At 34.5% G+C, this 17011-nt stretch overlaps 2 long non-coding RNA genes across 2 annotated transcripts; one reads left to right on the forward strand and one right to left on the reverse strand.

The window, feature by feature from the left end:
* Nucleotides 1-672: 672 nt before the first annotated feature.
* Nucleotides 673-4877, forward strand: LOC145687289 (uncharacterized). Its single transcript, XR_014131666.1, has 2 exons — nt 673-826; nt 4641-4877. It is a non-coding gene; the product is annotated as an uncharacterized LOC145687289 (long non-coding RNA).
* A 6362-nt stretch (nt 4878-11239) lies between these two features.
* LOC145687293 (uncharacterized) lies at nt 11240-16181 on the reverse strand. Its single transcript, XR_014131667.1, has 2 exons — nt 16026-16181; nt 11240-11578 (listed from the first exon to the last, which is right to left on the reverse strand). It is a non-coding gene; the product is annotated as an uncharacterized LOC145687293 (long non-coding RNA).
* Between the last annotated feature and the right edge of the window lie 830 nt (nt 16182-17011).

Here is a 17011-nt window from a genome sequence, read left to right on the forward strand (position 1 = left end):
TTTCAAGTACCACAAGTCTTGCAGTCAGGAAAGGTTCCACAAAAGCTGTGGTGTATGAATTAAACTATATTTATTATTGGAATATATTGTGTAATCACTTATGTATCTACAAACGTTAATGCATGCTCTTCATTGTGTTTGTGTAAATACTTGATCAATTTGTAGTTGTTTATATATCAACCATATAACACTAAAATTGTGTTGGATATCTAAAGCTTTAATGAACAGTGTTGTCCAAGATGCTCTTGAAATGTCTCGCCTCGTATTGAAAATGAGAAGAGACTTGCCATTTTGTCGTCTCGTCTCGTCTTGAATTTAAAAAAAAAAAAAAAGATACTTCTCGTCACATGAACAGCATCAAATGTAAGAAATAGTGACCTTGATATTGGATAACCTGATCTCGCACTACCAGCTGAATATGTATATCCTGTTCATCAGTTTTGTTATTGGATGTAGTTTATGAGAATTCGGTTTGTTTTTAGTTAACTTCTATTTCGAAGAAACTATGCAGGAGAGATACTAACAGAGATAAGTGTTAGTTATTTTACTTTCTTTTACTAGATCCCTAACTGGACTTAACTAGTAAGGTTCCACAAACTATGATGTACTGGTACTAAGTGCCTGATAGCTAGGTAATTAACTCATAGATAGTTAGATATTATTGTTCTTCTTGTTTGTTGAAGGCGAAACTAATTAAGATAAGTTATAAACAATGTTTGCTATATATATTCTGATCCTTCAACATAAAAATTACAGTTTGAGTACAAGTTTGGCAAATTCTCAGAAGCTTCTCTGCATATTTTATTTCTTCAAGATGAAGTACTTGGTGAGTATTGTTAAAATTGTATAATAATTTCAATTATTCCGAACATTGTTCAACTTTTGCAATTATTATATTGACACTTCTGAGGAAAACGTGCTAGCTTTATGAAGTATGTTATAAATATGTTTGTACCTTTCTCGGGGTTCTTCTTTCTTTTGTGACTGGATCAAATAGACTCACAGCTGACCTTTCCACCAAAATTGCCTACCAATTTCATCCCTTCTATTCATCATATCATAAGTGTTTAATTGGTTTAGAATACGAAGCATAGGCACAGAAAGAACAATCCTTACTGCCCACAGAGGAGGAGGAAGGTGGTATGATACTAAATACTGGCCGAAATATGAAACATTCCTTTAAATTAGTAACCAAACATATTAAAGTTCGTATTAAACATAAATATTGAGTTTATTTTATTTTATTTTATTTTATTTTATTTATTTATTTATTTATTTATTGAAGGGGAATGGAACACATGTCAAGTGATTTGTTAGAGAGTTGTATCATACACTTGGTCCATCTTTGAGAGGATAAGAATCCATCTTTGTTTATATCTATAAATAATTACAACAAAACCACTGGCAGATCTAGCCGCAGTCCGGGGGAGCTAGGCCTCCGGTTTCTTGTCTGTCAAAAATAATTTAAGCTTTATTTATATATTTTTGAAAGTTTATAGTAAACTCATGATATACCTATCATAGTCTGGGTCTTGGCTGCCCCTCCTCCAGTTATTACCTTCTAGATCCGCCTCAAAACAAAACGAAGAGTAATCTTTTTTACAATAAAAACATCTTGTGGCTACCTACAAATTGGGACATTGGTGGGCAATTGCTCATCCTTGGATTTCGAATGGGATTCAGTTCTTTGAGATACATGTTAAAACATAACCGGATTTGCTTACTCACGTTCTATAGAATTTAATGTATTTTTAATTAAATACTATAGTATATTTACTGTACTTTAAAGTTACATAATGTGAGTAAATTTTCTTGTTTTCCATGCATTTTTGTGTGCACACGTGTATCAAGGCATACGTTATTTGTGACTGTGCTTGTGTGTCGTTCTTCCATATTTCTCCCTTCTCTCTCATACTCTAGGTGAAAAGTCCTGCAAGCGCCTTTGGGAATTTGATTTTGATGATTATTAGGTGGGCCGCTAGTTGACAGCAGGGTAAACTATCCAAGCCGAGAAGTAGTAACGCACGAAGCTGTAAACAATGGAATCTAATTTCGTGTCACATATTCAAGCGAGAGCATGCGTAGTATAGAGAAGGCCTCTTCCCAAAGTGTTATAGTTTTGTGTCTCTGTCCAAGCAGACTAAAGAGGAACGAGGAAGAGCAATGAGTGATTTGATGAAACTACAAAATGCAACTTTTTGTTTGAAGTAAAACAGCTAACGAGTTGGATAATGTTAACGTAGAAGTTCGGGGTACAAAATAAGCATGTGAAGACTATTCTGAAATTATTATAAACAAGTTATAGCCATTTATAGTGCATTTCACGCACTAGAAGTGACCGCTAACTAGCTTTTTTAATTTTTAATTTTTTTTAAAAAGAAGCTTATTCAATCCTTCCTTTCTTGTTTTACACTTAAGAATTTCTACCGGTTCCGAGAGTGACACAACTCACAAACATAGAAATATCGAGGACATTTGGGGGCAATGTGGCCCACTAGTAAAAGGCTGTGCTGTAGTTAAGCAGTCTGAGACGTTAGACTGATGACCGTGAGGAGAAACTCATTAGAAACTCTAGTCCATCTGAAGAGCATGGGCATTATTCACTGTCTTCAGTGTTTCTGTTTTCGTGCCAAAGTCAAGTCTAGTAGTCATTAAATGTAGACAAAGAGAAAATAAGTATTGAAAAGTGATTTTGTTTGAAAGAAATGCTGTAGCACGCTCGCCTGATGTAAGGGGGTCTCAGTTTCGGTCCAAAGTCATATGATTTTGTGGTGGACATCATATTCGTTGGTTTTAATCACATTATCAACACACTAATTCGTTCATAGTTTTGCTTTTTCATTAATCACCCAATTACCTTAGCTTAAAGGGGACAACAGTGAGACGCAAAATCAGAAATTTTATGTCATGTTTCATTTTCAGTTAAAGCTAATACGCATAAGTACCCCGAAGCTTTTTATCACCCATATTTTAAAGTTATTTCGTCATATTAGATATATTGTGTCAAATATATTTATGGGGCAAAATCAATATTTAACTAATGCAAACGAGAATGATACTAGGTGGATCAAAAAGTAACGTCTCCTGCAGTGTCAAGCAAATTGTCAAAGAAATCTTTCCATTTATTCAAAATACTTTCTGTATCTGTGATAAGTTTTCCATTTATTTTCTTTAATATAAACGTGAGGGTGAAAATATTTCTTAAATTCGTTGATGACATTATACATGTCCTGGATTATTTTTTTTTATTTTTTTATTTTATTTTTTTAATTTTCTTTTTTTACTATTATCTTTAAGATCAATTATTTTGGCTGTCATGAAAGTCATGTTTTCTTACTCTATAAGTTTTGTGAGTTTCTCGTCTGACGTCAACGCAACTTTCTGCAGTTCTATCGAACGGATTTTCTAGCCAACGGGGTTTTGCATGTTTTCTCTTCTCTGCTAGTTTAGTGCATTCCTAGTCAAACTATGGTTTGTTCCTAGATATTTCTTCATCTTTTTTATTTATTTATTCATTTATTTTTTGAAAAACTTCAAACTATTGACCCGCCATTTCATTCTTACAAGTTACAGTACTTCCATCTATAGTTAAATGGTAATTACATGATATTTACTATTTCTATTTTGTTGTTTTTAAAAGTTTGAATTTGAAACTCTTTCCAGTTCGTAAATATATTTGTAATAATAAAATCGTGTTAAAGAAAAACGAAGCATTGTTCGTTGTTCAAAACCTCGTTCCAAGGCAGAGCCGTAACCAGTACACTAAGCCAGGAAAGGCGAGATAACTTTAGGGGGAGCTTAACTTGTGTTTATGAATTTGTCGTTCACTTTACGTTCACATAAATATGTCGATAAGCAACTAAAAGTTGTTAGGAGACTGAAAATTAGTATTGCACACTACTGAGAAATTTCTTATCTCGAAAGCGAGAGGAATGGCGAGATTAGAAGTTCTTTATAAATTCGAGATGAGACGAGACGAGACGAGAAATATTATTCTCGTCTCGAAAGCAACATTAGCTCACAGAAGTCTTATATCTCAAACAATGTTTTAGTATTACATATAATTTATTGTATACATAGAAAAAGTAATTGCTCGAACATAATAAAGAACATTTATCAATGTTTGAAGATCCACAAGTCAATTTAACATAAATAATAAACTACACTCTTCATGGACCTCTTCTGACCCGGAACTAATTTGAAAACTTCTAGATTAAATTAATGAAGAAATCAGGTCATTAATTTTGTACATGAATTTACAAAACGAAGCGAATCGAGAAAAAAGCTCTCTCTGAGAATCGGACCCGAGACGAAAAACAACTCTTCGAGAATGGAGACCAAACCAGACGAGACGAGAAAACTTTCTTCCAGGTGGGAAACACTATTCAAATGTGCATTGGTAGATGGAGCCCCTCCCTAGCTACGGGCTTGTTACAATGTACTCCTGTATTTTCAAGCACACTGACGAAAGAGAAAGTCCATCATTATTTCAGTCTAAATTAGAGAAGTCTTACGTTTTAGTAAACATATTAAATATTTTTGTATGATAGTTCGTATCTTCATATCATACTATACAAACTATATACGTAACTTTAAATTGAAGACGGTTCATGTAATATTCTTTTTCTTCTTAATTTCAGGGTTTCTTTGTCTTGGTCCTATCTGCAGTACTTTTCGCAGCGGCTGATGATTTGAAGAACGAAGAAACAACGTACATTTACCGCAATGGATTGCCTCTATTAACTGAATATGCTTATGCTTATCCTTACGTTTATAATTATGCTTACAACTATCCGTACGTTATAGTATAAAAGTAAGACAAGAAATAGATACGATGTCCACAATTTAAAATATTTTCTATAAAGATTTTTTTTAAATTATCAACTCAGTGGACTCATTTCTTGTAATAAAAGTAATGAAAAGCAAGTAACAAAAGAAATTCAATTTTTTTTAATATTAAGAAATCCTGAAGGAATGTTTATTGATACCTTTTATAGTTGATGTTTATATCAGGTGTTCTAAAAATGGCGTCCACAGGCAAAGAACGCTGTTTTTGAGGTCAAAATAAAGGTAAAATGCTAGACCCTCCGGGGCCTCCTTCAGCCTCTATGGAGAATCAAAATTTAAACTATATCGTAACATTACAGATTGCTCAAACAGTTATATCCATTGTTACGCTAAAAGTGGTACTAGTGCCAACGTTTATCGACTTTAACTGCCATCTGGAAGGAATCGATGTAACTATTTGATGGATTGGTATATCTTTTCTGTGGTTCTTCACATGCGACCTTGCCATGTAGTGCAATTCCTGTTTCCAGACGAGAACCCGAAACGTATTCAATTATGTATATTGTTTGCTTTGACTTGTAAAATACTGATCTGTATAGATTGAGCGCCATTTTTAGAATACCCAAAATACAGGGCGTTTTTATAAATTGGAGTCGGCTAAAGGTAAAAGACCCAACAAAATGTGAGAACAGGACATGTCATAGGACGAATTGAATGGACCATGCTGTTTTCCACAAAGCCTCTTTTCATGTGAAAAGTGGGTACTCACTCGAAAATTTTAAGTAAGAATGTATGTCATTCGACATATCATTGAGAAACAAACAACTTTTGTACGAAAAATGTGTTCGTGTTGAGCACTGTTTACGAAATGACAAGCATTTATTTTCTAAATGTGAGCCTTCCACAGTCCAGTACTCATCAATTGCAAACGGAAAACAAAGAGTGAGATAGGGGAACATTATAGACCGTATTAAAATAGACAATGCAGTTTTTCCCACAATATTTCTGTTCATGGGTCACTGGCAGTGCCGGATCTAAGGGGGTCAACTCGGGGCATTTACCCCGGGATGCAGATGGTTGAGAGTATGTACGAGGCGCCATTTCGATGCAAAATTGGGAGGAAGGCGGGCAATATTTCGTCTTTGCCCCGGGCGCAATATTTCGTAGATCCGGCCCTGGTCAATGGGGATCAATTGGAAAACTTTAAATGGGATAAGTTTTCTGAAACATCATGAATAAAAAAATCTTTTGTATACACATTTTATCGGTGGGGCATCGTCAACGAAATTGTTACACCATTTATATGAGTTCTTTCAGAGTCACATGAAATGTCAAATGCTTATAAATTACAAACGGATGGAAGTAGAAAGAACAAAAAGCTATATAGATGGCAATATCACAGCTCGCATTTGATGGACCGTGCTGTTCGTTCCGCAGTGCTCCTTTTGTGGGGCGTTAAGGAGTCACTCGAGAGTTTTAAATAGGAAGTTACATACCTTGATATATTATTCACAAGATCATGGAAAACAAATTTCCATTTATTTGTATTTTACTTCTTAAAATTCAGTTTTATACTGAACACTTGTGTGTGATCGTCCAAATTTTGTTATGATATCTGCTTTGGTTTTGCAGTCTTCCTCTTGTTCAGTATATTAACAGCTGCTGTGCAAGAAACCACGTGTGAATGTTGATAATTTCATAGGTACTCTACACGAAAAATTCTTAGCTACAAACATCATAAGTTTTTCCATTATCTTTACAATGATATATCATATTTAAAATTTTATATTTAAAATTTTCCAGTGAGTTTCCAGTGCTCCGTAAAAAGGGGTCTTCTGTTAAAAACAGCATATTCCATTCAATTCGCCAATGATATTTTCCTATATCAATCTTTGTTTCATCTTCTTTATCTTCACGATTTTGTTATCTCTAAGCACTAGACGTTTTATCTGATTGTGCAAAAACTCAAAATTAAATGGTGGACATTTCGTAAATGTGCTCCACGCAAAAAAGAATCTTACCAACGTTATTTGTTTTTACATGATATGTCAAATGACACATCCTTTTAATTGAAATTTTCGAATGAGCACGTAGTGTCCAATAGAAAAGGTCCCTGGGGCAAAAACAACGTGTCCCATTATTATTTATAATTATATAATTATTGTTTTATTTAAAAAAAAGTACAAATGAATAATGAAAGAAAATATAATGTGATAGAAGAAATACGTAACCAAAGAGCAAGAGATATATTTTTATTGTATAAATCAAATGAAGTTACTTATTGCAACTTGCAGCTTCCTACTTTTCCTTTTGTAGTTTCTTTTCTGTTGCGATAACAACTACAAAAACTCAACCTCTTTATTATAATAGTAACCAAGAAAGTTCTGTCGTTTTTTGTGGAAGTTGTGTTCAATTGGCCCTCACAACGTGAGTTGAATGTGGATGGAGATAAGGCAAAGTTCAGTTGTTGGTGTGGGTATATTCAAAACACTACCTGCTTGTGGCTGTTCAGTTACACCATGAACATGCGTAAGAACAGATTGAACATGGAACCTCCATAGACAGTCATAAGGGCGTGTATGTTGTACGAATTCAAAGTGGAGTCAAATGCCGCTGAAGCGCAGCGGAAAATATGCCAAGCCTTTGGTGAGGGTGCCGTGATTACGCGGACACTATAGCGGTGGTTTAACAAGTTTAACGACTGTGACGAAATACTCCAAGACGCACCACGTGCCAGAAGACTAACACATGTACAAAATGAATATCTTCACGCAGCAATTGAGAGGAACAGTGGCCAGACATGTGAGGAACTGGGATTACAAGTCGGTGAGAGTGGAGAAACCATTCGGCAGCACCTCCATCAATCGGAAAGCACTACAAGTTGGGTCGATGGGCCCCACATGATTTGACTCCGGGCCACAAGGAAAGGCGAGCAGACACTTGAGTTTTTCTGCCGTCTCGTCTAAGGAAGGAGCCATTTTTGGACAGGATGTTGACATGTGATTAGAAGTGGTTCCTGTACGAAGCTCCACGGCGCCGTCATCATTGGTTAGCATCCCATGAACCGGTTCCAAAACAGCCGATACCAACACTGCACCAGAATAAGGTCCTCCTGTTTGTTTGATGGAGTGCTCACGGCATCATGCATCGGGAACTACTAACAGCTGGTCAGAGCATCAATGCAACTGTGTACTGTCATCAGTTGAGCCGTGTTCAAGAAAAACTCAAGACTCTGGAGCCAGCACTTCTGAATATCAAAGAGATCCTCCTGTTACCCCACGTGACTAGGATGATCCGGGACACCATTCAACGCCTTGGATAGGAAACACTATTGCATGCACCATATTCTCCGAACATTGTACTGTCCCATTATCACCTTTTCCATTACTTGGACCATGACTTTAGAGGACGCCAGTTCAAATCCCTAGTGGATGTGCAAAATGCACTTGATACCTTCTTCGCTTTACGACCCACCAAGTTCTATCGCGATAGAATATATGGCCTTTCAGAACGTTGGCAGAAGGTCGTCGATGCTGTTGGAGACTATTTTTGATCTTCCAGGTACATAATAGGTGACATATCGATGTCCGAAGGTGGTGGGGAGAAAGGGACAGAACTTTTTTGGTTAACTTTATAGTTAATGTTAACATTATTTCCTGAATAAATGTATATTTTTTATGTCCTGAAAGCTTTCAGTATTTGTTTTTAATGAGTAATTTCAGTTACATTATGAAATTTTAGGTAATGAAAATTTACAGTACATAATTTACTTTAACCCTAGCTATTTATGTAAAATAAAAGTATGTAAATACAGAAAAGTAATAAAGTTATGAAAAAACATTCTATTACGCTTACGAAACTGATAATATGTCGCTATTATGATTGCTAGTGATCAAAAATGAATTCAATGGAGAAAGCACATTATTCAAACATATATTTCCAGAAATGAAGAATTGCTATTTTTCACTTTATGCAACGGTTTGTTCATGAGACTTCTATCACAAATAATGTTTACGATACAACAGTGATGCAGTGAAAAATGAAACAACTTTTTATGAAACAGTAAATATTTCATTTGAATTTTTTCCTAAAGGTTTTCATCACTACCCATGGTTATTCCCTTCAACTAAAGAAGACAGTGACGGTGAGAATGAATGAAATAGTGGGTTGAAGAGAGTTTGAAAGAAACGGGAGAACCCCGAGAAAATCTACATATGCGGTGTTTGTCACAAAGCACACTTAGAACCAGCATGGATCGAACCAGGAACCCTATGGACCATAGAATAAGGCTCTACCACTAAGTCACCATGGTGTCCAGTTCAAGGTATGAGAATAGTTCGACAATGGACCTGGTGCATGTCATGTAGTCAGAGAAGCCACGTTAAAGATTTATGAACTGAAATTGGGTGTAATTACATTTTTTTTATTATTTTGTTACATATTTGAGTTGTTTCTTTAAAAATCTAATTGAGTATTTTGAAATTGAATGATGTAAGCATATATGTATGAATGTAATATGTATAAGAACGTCAATAATCCTGTTTTCGAACTATAGGGTTCTCATTTAGATTCAATGAACCGTATTGAAGATATGATAATTTCAAATTGGATGAATGAATTAGAGCTTAGATCTGTTAAGCAGCCAGGCTAAATGAGACGTGAACTTACAGATTAAAGTGAAATCCGGATTACCCAAGCTCTCACACAGAATCAAACCTGGATATCTTGCATCAAAACCTTTCAGTTCATGTGTCATCTAGCTCAAGTGCTTTTAGTTCAGTTGTGGTCAGCACATCAGTTTCCATCGCAGTTATTCCTGACTTTCTAGACAGTTTTTCACTGCCTCTTAATTCAAGTTGCCTGTAATCGTCTTATGATGCTGGAATAGTAGATAAAATTGTACCCCCACTGGAAATTTAATCTGGAATTTATAGCAATAAGTATTCGGTTAAATGGGGGCACGAATGTTTGTGTACAAAAAAAAAATCTTAAGCAAATTATATATTCTTCAATTGAGAAATTACTAAAAGTCGCTTTTGCATGAAGGTGTGCAATACGAAAGTACTGAAATCTCTATCAGTGTCCAGGTGACTAACTGTTTACTATGCACGTGATCCTGGATTCCTTGGGGGATAAGTATTTGGCTCGTATAGAAAACCAGAGTGGTGGTTTGGATTCCAGAACAAGCTGTAAATTCCTATCTGGTATATTTCTGTGCTGAAAAGGAATGCTGAACCTAAACCAATAAATCAAAATTAGATACCCTCCCTTCCTCTGCTTCATCCATATTGAATTCGTATCAATATCACAATCAGATTTAAGTATTCAATATAGTTCATATATCAAATTTCGTGCTTTTATATCGTGATGATAATAAAATTACTGCTTCTATTTTGGAATACAATTTTAGAAACATTTTAGGTGCTTTAATAATAATAATAATAATAATAATAATAATAATAATAATAATAATAATAATAATAATAATAATAATAATAATAATACTTATACTTCAGTTAATTGGTTTCTGTTTGTTTGTTTGTTTGTTTGCTTACAAGTGACATCAATTTCATGTCATGGTTGCCAGAGGTACTGGCTTTACTTGAGATTTCTTTCATATGCAATTTTTCAACAAAATCAAAAGGATATCTTGAACCAAATCAAATTTAATGGAATCAGTCGTGTACATATTTTGAGTCGTTGTGCGTTGAATATGTAAAACTAACTTAACATGAGATCAAACAGTAAAGCATGGAGACAGCTGCAAACTTAATTTTCCCTTATGAAAACTAAAGTTAAAGAATATTTCATTGTATTTTAAAAAGTATTAATATAATACATATACGTCAATAGCGGAGTCAGAAAAACAATATGGGGTTAATCAACTGTCCTGTCGAAGAAGCACAAACAAACATTAGCCGATGAACTGACCATGCATCACTGGCTGAAATGTTCACCTCACGCAAGGACAAACTTTAATATTCTCTTGTGACACCACGTTAAGTAGTTTATTTCAGTACACAAAGGTGAGCCAAATTGAAAGGGAGGCAGATAGCAAACAAGTATTATTCTTTATAATTATACTTGTTTGAAATACTGATGAACTTAGTTAAAAGACAGAAAGAAGTACTCAACTCATTTCCACTACAATCCATGAAGGGCTACGACTAGTCAGATGTAGCACGTTCACCTATTGAACTTTATGACTTCTCTCAAAAGCCGCCACTGCATCCTATATAATTTGTTTACTGAAGGGAACAAAAAGCTTCACAGAATCAAACGAGTTAGTGATTTAATACCACTCTTGTGAAACCCTCAGACAATAATGCGTAGCTTCTTCAATCACTCATAAATGATATTCAAGTATATGAGTTGTAATACGTTATCTGAAACGTTGTATTGAACAAAGATTTGATGAGGAGTTAATAGTGAGAAGAATTAAAACAACAACTTTCTGCTACTTTCCGTTTATTATTACAGTTACAAGAAGCGAGTATAGAACGTAAATTTTAGGAATTAAAAAATAATTGCTGTTCTATAAGAAAATCAGTCATTTTTTTTTTTTTTTTAGAAAAAACTTATGAAAAGTTTTATTTGTTTCTTGCTCGTAGTCTTAGACCACATAATATGGGTAGTTGTAAGCATAAGGATAAACGTAAGGGTAAGTGTAAGGATAAGCATATTCAGTTAATAGAGGCAACCCATTGCGGTAAATGTACGTTGTTTCTTCTTTCTTCAAATCATCAGCGGTTGCAAAAAGCACTGCAGACATCAGCAGGGCAAGAAATACCTGAAATTAAAAGAAAAAAGGAAATATAAAATTTGTTTTCTTCAATTACAAGTTATAATTAATAATTTTGAAGGTTTTGAAATACGTATCACATCAGAAGGTACAGTAAACTTCTGATTATAAGCTAAATTTGGCCTATTATACAATCGCGAATAATAGGCAAAATAACCAAAAAAGTATATAAGTCAACACTAAAATGAGTTTTGAACAATATTTCTTTATAGTATGAAATCTACACAAGCAATTATAACTTAACAAAGAGTAGTTATCTGTACTTAAAAGTTTATTTACTCTTTTTTGTATCAGTCAAAAAAATATCAGTCAACTATTTTCTCTTGTTAAAACACCTTTTCTTTCTTTGTGTTTGAATTTTTAACAACTCAGTTTTTTAAAACAAAAATTTTTAAATACCATAACGTATCGTCGAAAATAGGAATTATAAAGGAAAGGACTGCGAATAATCGATGGTTTACTGTAATACGTAATTTAAATTGTTGCTCTAATGTGAAAGAGACACTGACATACCTCAATTTAGGGCGGATTATGTTTAGTATTGTACAAAATTCTGCACATAAAATAGAGTCAATTTACCATATTGAACAGGAGACATTTGTACGCATGTAGAACGATATAAGAATAGAGCAAACTTATGAATACTTTCTCTCGCATACACCAATGGTTTCCATTAGTTGATAACGTTCATACCTGAGGTTTCATTCTATCAGCTAATTTATCTACATGTAAGGAGTGTTTTGAAAAATGAAATTAAATCTTTAAGTTTTACGTCCCATGGTTATGCCGGCTAGGCTAAAGGATACTTTAAATTCACTTTCCCACTTATCTTGAACTTTTCAGTTTTCACCACTAATCTCCCTTTTCTTACTCATACTGGAGTGCCACTGACTTAAAAATTCAATTCGAAATAATTTAATTATTGAGGAAACTACCTTGGAATTCTGAAGTATGCTCATGTAATGCACAAGTCTCATACACTAACTCAGAGTTACTAGGTTTTCAAAATCCCTTCAACGAGTCATAAAACTCTTTTTGCTCGAAAACATCCTTATATTCTCAAAGTTGTGTGAAAATATCTGGGATAATATCTCAAACATGAAGACATATGTAACATTTTTTTAAAATTTAAACCGCAAGTAAAAACATATACAGTGGACTCTTTTTAATTCGAAGTCCAAGGGGACACGAAAAAACTTCGAATTATCCAAAATTCGAATTATCCAACAACGTTCATTTTCACATATATAACAACAAACAAACCAAAGTACTGTGCATCAAAAACATATTCATATGGTGTAGACTACCTTTAAAGCAGCTTATTATTTGCGTGATCGAATACCGCAAACTAACAAACGACATTGACTCCACATAATTTAAACTACGTGTACCGTACAATGGAAAATATATTTACGTACAACACTACAACATACATTGAATAGCCCAAACAATTAAACACCAGTAACAATTTGAATATTCTGTTCTCACTCTTAAGAAGTCGTAAACCTCATTTGCTTAAATTTGGTCAATAAATCCTGAATTCCATGTATTGTGTGGAATACGATATTAATAACATTTGGTTGACTTTATCAATAATTCATCTTAAATTTTCAACCAATTCTGAAACACGATTAGATTGGCACACGTTCTCTATCTTTACTTCTTCCCCAACTCACCATCTTTATCATTACATTGATTTTCTATTTATCTTTTGTATTACTCTTCCCCATGGCTGCATCTGGATAACTGAAAACACGTTAAAACTGTATTTCTCTGTTTACATCTGTCCAACTAAAAATTTTCAACTGTATTTACTTCGAATTATCCAAAACATAGGTTCAAAGTTCGATTTATCCACGATATTTTACTATTGTTTTCAATACAGTTTTCAAGGGGAATGGACTTCTGTTCGAAATATCCAATATTTCGAATTATCCAAGTTCGAATTAACGAGACTCCACTGTATCTGCCCTCAGTAGTAATGACGTTTAAAAATATTTACAGCCACACATTTTTCACGCTACAGCGTGAACAAAAGTGGTACGCTTAAATTTTTAGATACCTAACGTACCCAAATAAACTAAATAAAACAGTAATCTAACTAATTTTAACCTTAAATTTATTTTTGGTTTCCGCGCCTAAAACATACATCCACTTTGTGTATTAAAGTCATTACTTTTTAATTATTTTTTATTTTTTATGTACCTAATAAATTACATAAAAATGCTAACCCGTATTTTTTCGAGGGCTGCACGTGAAGACCTCGCGGGCTGCATGCGGTCCGCGGGCCCGTGGTTGGCCATCCCTTTTCTGAGGTATAGTGTAACTGAGATTATAAAGAGGCGTGTGGGTTGTAGACATTGTTTTCTGTTCAAATTTTATTCCCAACTAAAATTAAGGAAAATATTTAATAAATTTTATCCATATGTGGAAAGAAAGAATATTCTTTCCAATTAAAATTCATTTACCCTTTTTTTTTTTTTTTTTTTTTTTGACATTGAAATGGACTTAAAAGTAATTTATATTTGCCAATCGGCATATCTCTTGCACAACTTGCCAACAAACGTAGAAGGGAAAGAAACTAGTAATAAAGAGATTTTATGAGAAAATTTACTGATGCAACTAGTTTAGGAATCCCTGTTTGTTTTACACATCACATGTTTACTTTATGAAACACTTATGTAGAATTTTAATAAAAGGAATCACAATCTGAACAATGCACACACACACACACACACACACACACACACACACACACACAAATATGCAACAACATTAAATTATGTGTAAAAAAATTGTTAAATGAAATTCTTTGTTTTAAAGTGTTTTCGCAGAAAGATACTGCAGACTCAGCCTACTCAGTCTAGAAGTGAAAAATATTTGAAGTGTTAAATCAACTCAAAGTGAACTCCGACCAGTGGTCCCAGCATGACTACCATGTTATTTCAATATCAATGGTTCCATGTTGCGGATAAGACTTGCCTGCTTTCTCCGATTTAACAGATGGTGCAGGGTGGTTTGAAAATAACACTGTGTAGTGTACAGAACTAGATGAATAAAGGAATCATTTCATTTAGACATATTTTAATACGTTAATTTTTCATTGTTTTCGTGTCATCCCTGATATTAGTGTGGTCAGATCTATAGAAGTATTTATGAACTAACCAGGGGCGTCATTTAGGGGGAGCAGGAGGGGGCAATTACCCCCCCCCAAAAAAAAAGTTTGAGGAATACATATACTTTAATCGATTGTTTGCTAATATACTAGTACAAGACGTGAAAGTCTTATGTCGGTGGCGCTCTTGCCCCCCTCAAGCGAAGTCTGAAATGACGCCCCTAGAACTAACATGTTTAAGTAAGCGCAGATGGATAATTGAAATGTTTCTTTCTTGCTCTATGTTCTATACATACATCTGTAAACTAACACTTTCCTGCCTTTTTCTTATTGAAATACCCTATTAGTAGGCATTATTTTACACGATATCCGTTCACTGTTTTTCTCCATAATTTAATATTCCAATATTGGGCATCCAGGTCGGTAGCCAGCCCAAAAATGTAGAAGGGGTGGCGGTAGAAGTTAGGGGGACCCCATTCCAACCATATTATAGTTCATAGTTCATTTGCAAGCCTATCGTGAAAATTTTACGGTGTCAATAAAATATAGGGGGATCCCGGCCCCCTAGACCCCCGTGGATACGGGCCTGAGGACATCTTTCATTTCTACATCACATGGAATTTAATCTTTACGTATTCCTCACTATACAGCTCACTATCGTTTCTTATACGTGGTACTAACAACAGAGACATCTAGTGAAATATGATTGTATCTTGCACAAAATTGTGGAAATCAACATTTCGATCACATGGTTAATGCGCTAAACGGAAAAAAGAAATTTATTATTATTATATCACAAGTACTTCATTCGTTTAATGTTCTGAATATATATATAACAAAATATTTCGCGACAACTTTGATGCTAGCACCTGACATCCCAGTTGGAAAGCTATGCTTTAGATATTTAGCTTTAAAAAGTTTAAAAATTATAATACATGAACTCCTTGTGGATAGGCCTATGAGGTTATCAGTGGCGTATTTAAAGAGGGAGGCTTCCGGGCTTAACCCCTCCCCCCAGAAATTTTATTTAATATTTTAAGGTAAATGAAATATCTTGCAGAATTTTCACATTTCCAAGAATAAAGTTAGCAATCGCCCTCCCCCCCGGAAACAAAATCGTAAATACGCCAGTGGTGGTTAGTGTATGTGTTCGAGTTTGATTCCCGGTTGGAGATCATGTGGTTTGGATACCACGTTAAGCTGTCATATGCTTAGTTTAACGGATGCTGAATGAAACGCTAAGCTCCAAATCAACCAACTAGCGATAATACTACATGATGCTGTAAATATTTCTGATGTTAGGATTGAAAAGGTACTTACCAAGCATTTCATGTTGTCGAAGTGAAGAAGAACTGGAACCTTCAGAGAAGTTGTTAACTTGAAGTATAACTGTGATTTTTCATATTAGACTTCTAGAATATATAGTCGTCTTAATTGCTTTCTACGTCACAAAACAAAAATGATAATATATTCAATGTTAATATCTACGCCTACAGATATTAGATATATCGTTCCTTTAGAAAAATTTACTAGTTAGAATCAGTTAGAAACTTCATAACAACATTAGACACAGATAACTAATCACTCCCGAAATCTTACACCTGCACATATTTCTAGGCAATAATACGAACTTAACTAAAATACTATGTTGAAAACTCCATGATGCTAAGAATTTTGAAAATAGATGGCTCATGGCACAAGGGTAACTGAGTAGTAAGTAGTTAAAGCATCGATTCGCAACGCGAGTACCTCCGGCTATCTAGATTGGACGGAGCTCGTTTGTTTCTTAAAGTAGTTAACTTAAATAACTATAATAGCTCGCAATGATGTTGGGTTCTTCACTGAATAATATGTTTCAAGTAAATGTAAGATGCTAACGCTCTCGCCTTCGGTGAGAGCGGTTCGATTCCTGGTAGGGGCACTCGGTCGAAAAATGTAAAACGCTTTTTCAGGCCAGCCACACTGCATGAGGTTTTCCTGGGTTTTCCTCAGTCACACCAGGCAAATTCCGGGGTGGTACCTATCCTTTCTTCCTTTCCTTTCCCCGGATAGTGCTCTCGAATTGGGACGTCATCCTTCAAAACGTGACGAGGTAAATGGCCTTAGATGCTGAAAGCCCAGAAATCTAAATCCTAAATCCCTAAATGTAAGATCACACATTAAAAAGACATGCTCACTTACTACAACATAACTTCCTATTCTAATTATTAGAAAATAGTATTTTTTATTCAAATAAAAGGGATGATCTCTTACTGAGATCAAATGGCTGAAATTTAATGAGATCGTCATAGAACAAGGTAACCATA

Source organism: Thermobia domestica, chromosome 1 (assembly GCF_964235325.1).
Source record: "Thermobia domestica chromosome 1, izTheDome1.hap1.1, whole genome shotgun sequence".
In the NCBI taxonomy this organism is placed as follows: Eukaryota; Metazoa; Arthropoda; class Insecta; order Zygentoma; family Lepismatidae; genus Thermobia; species Thermobia domestica.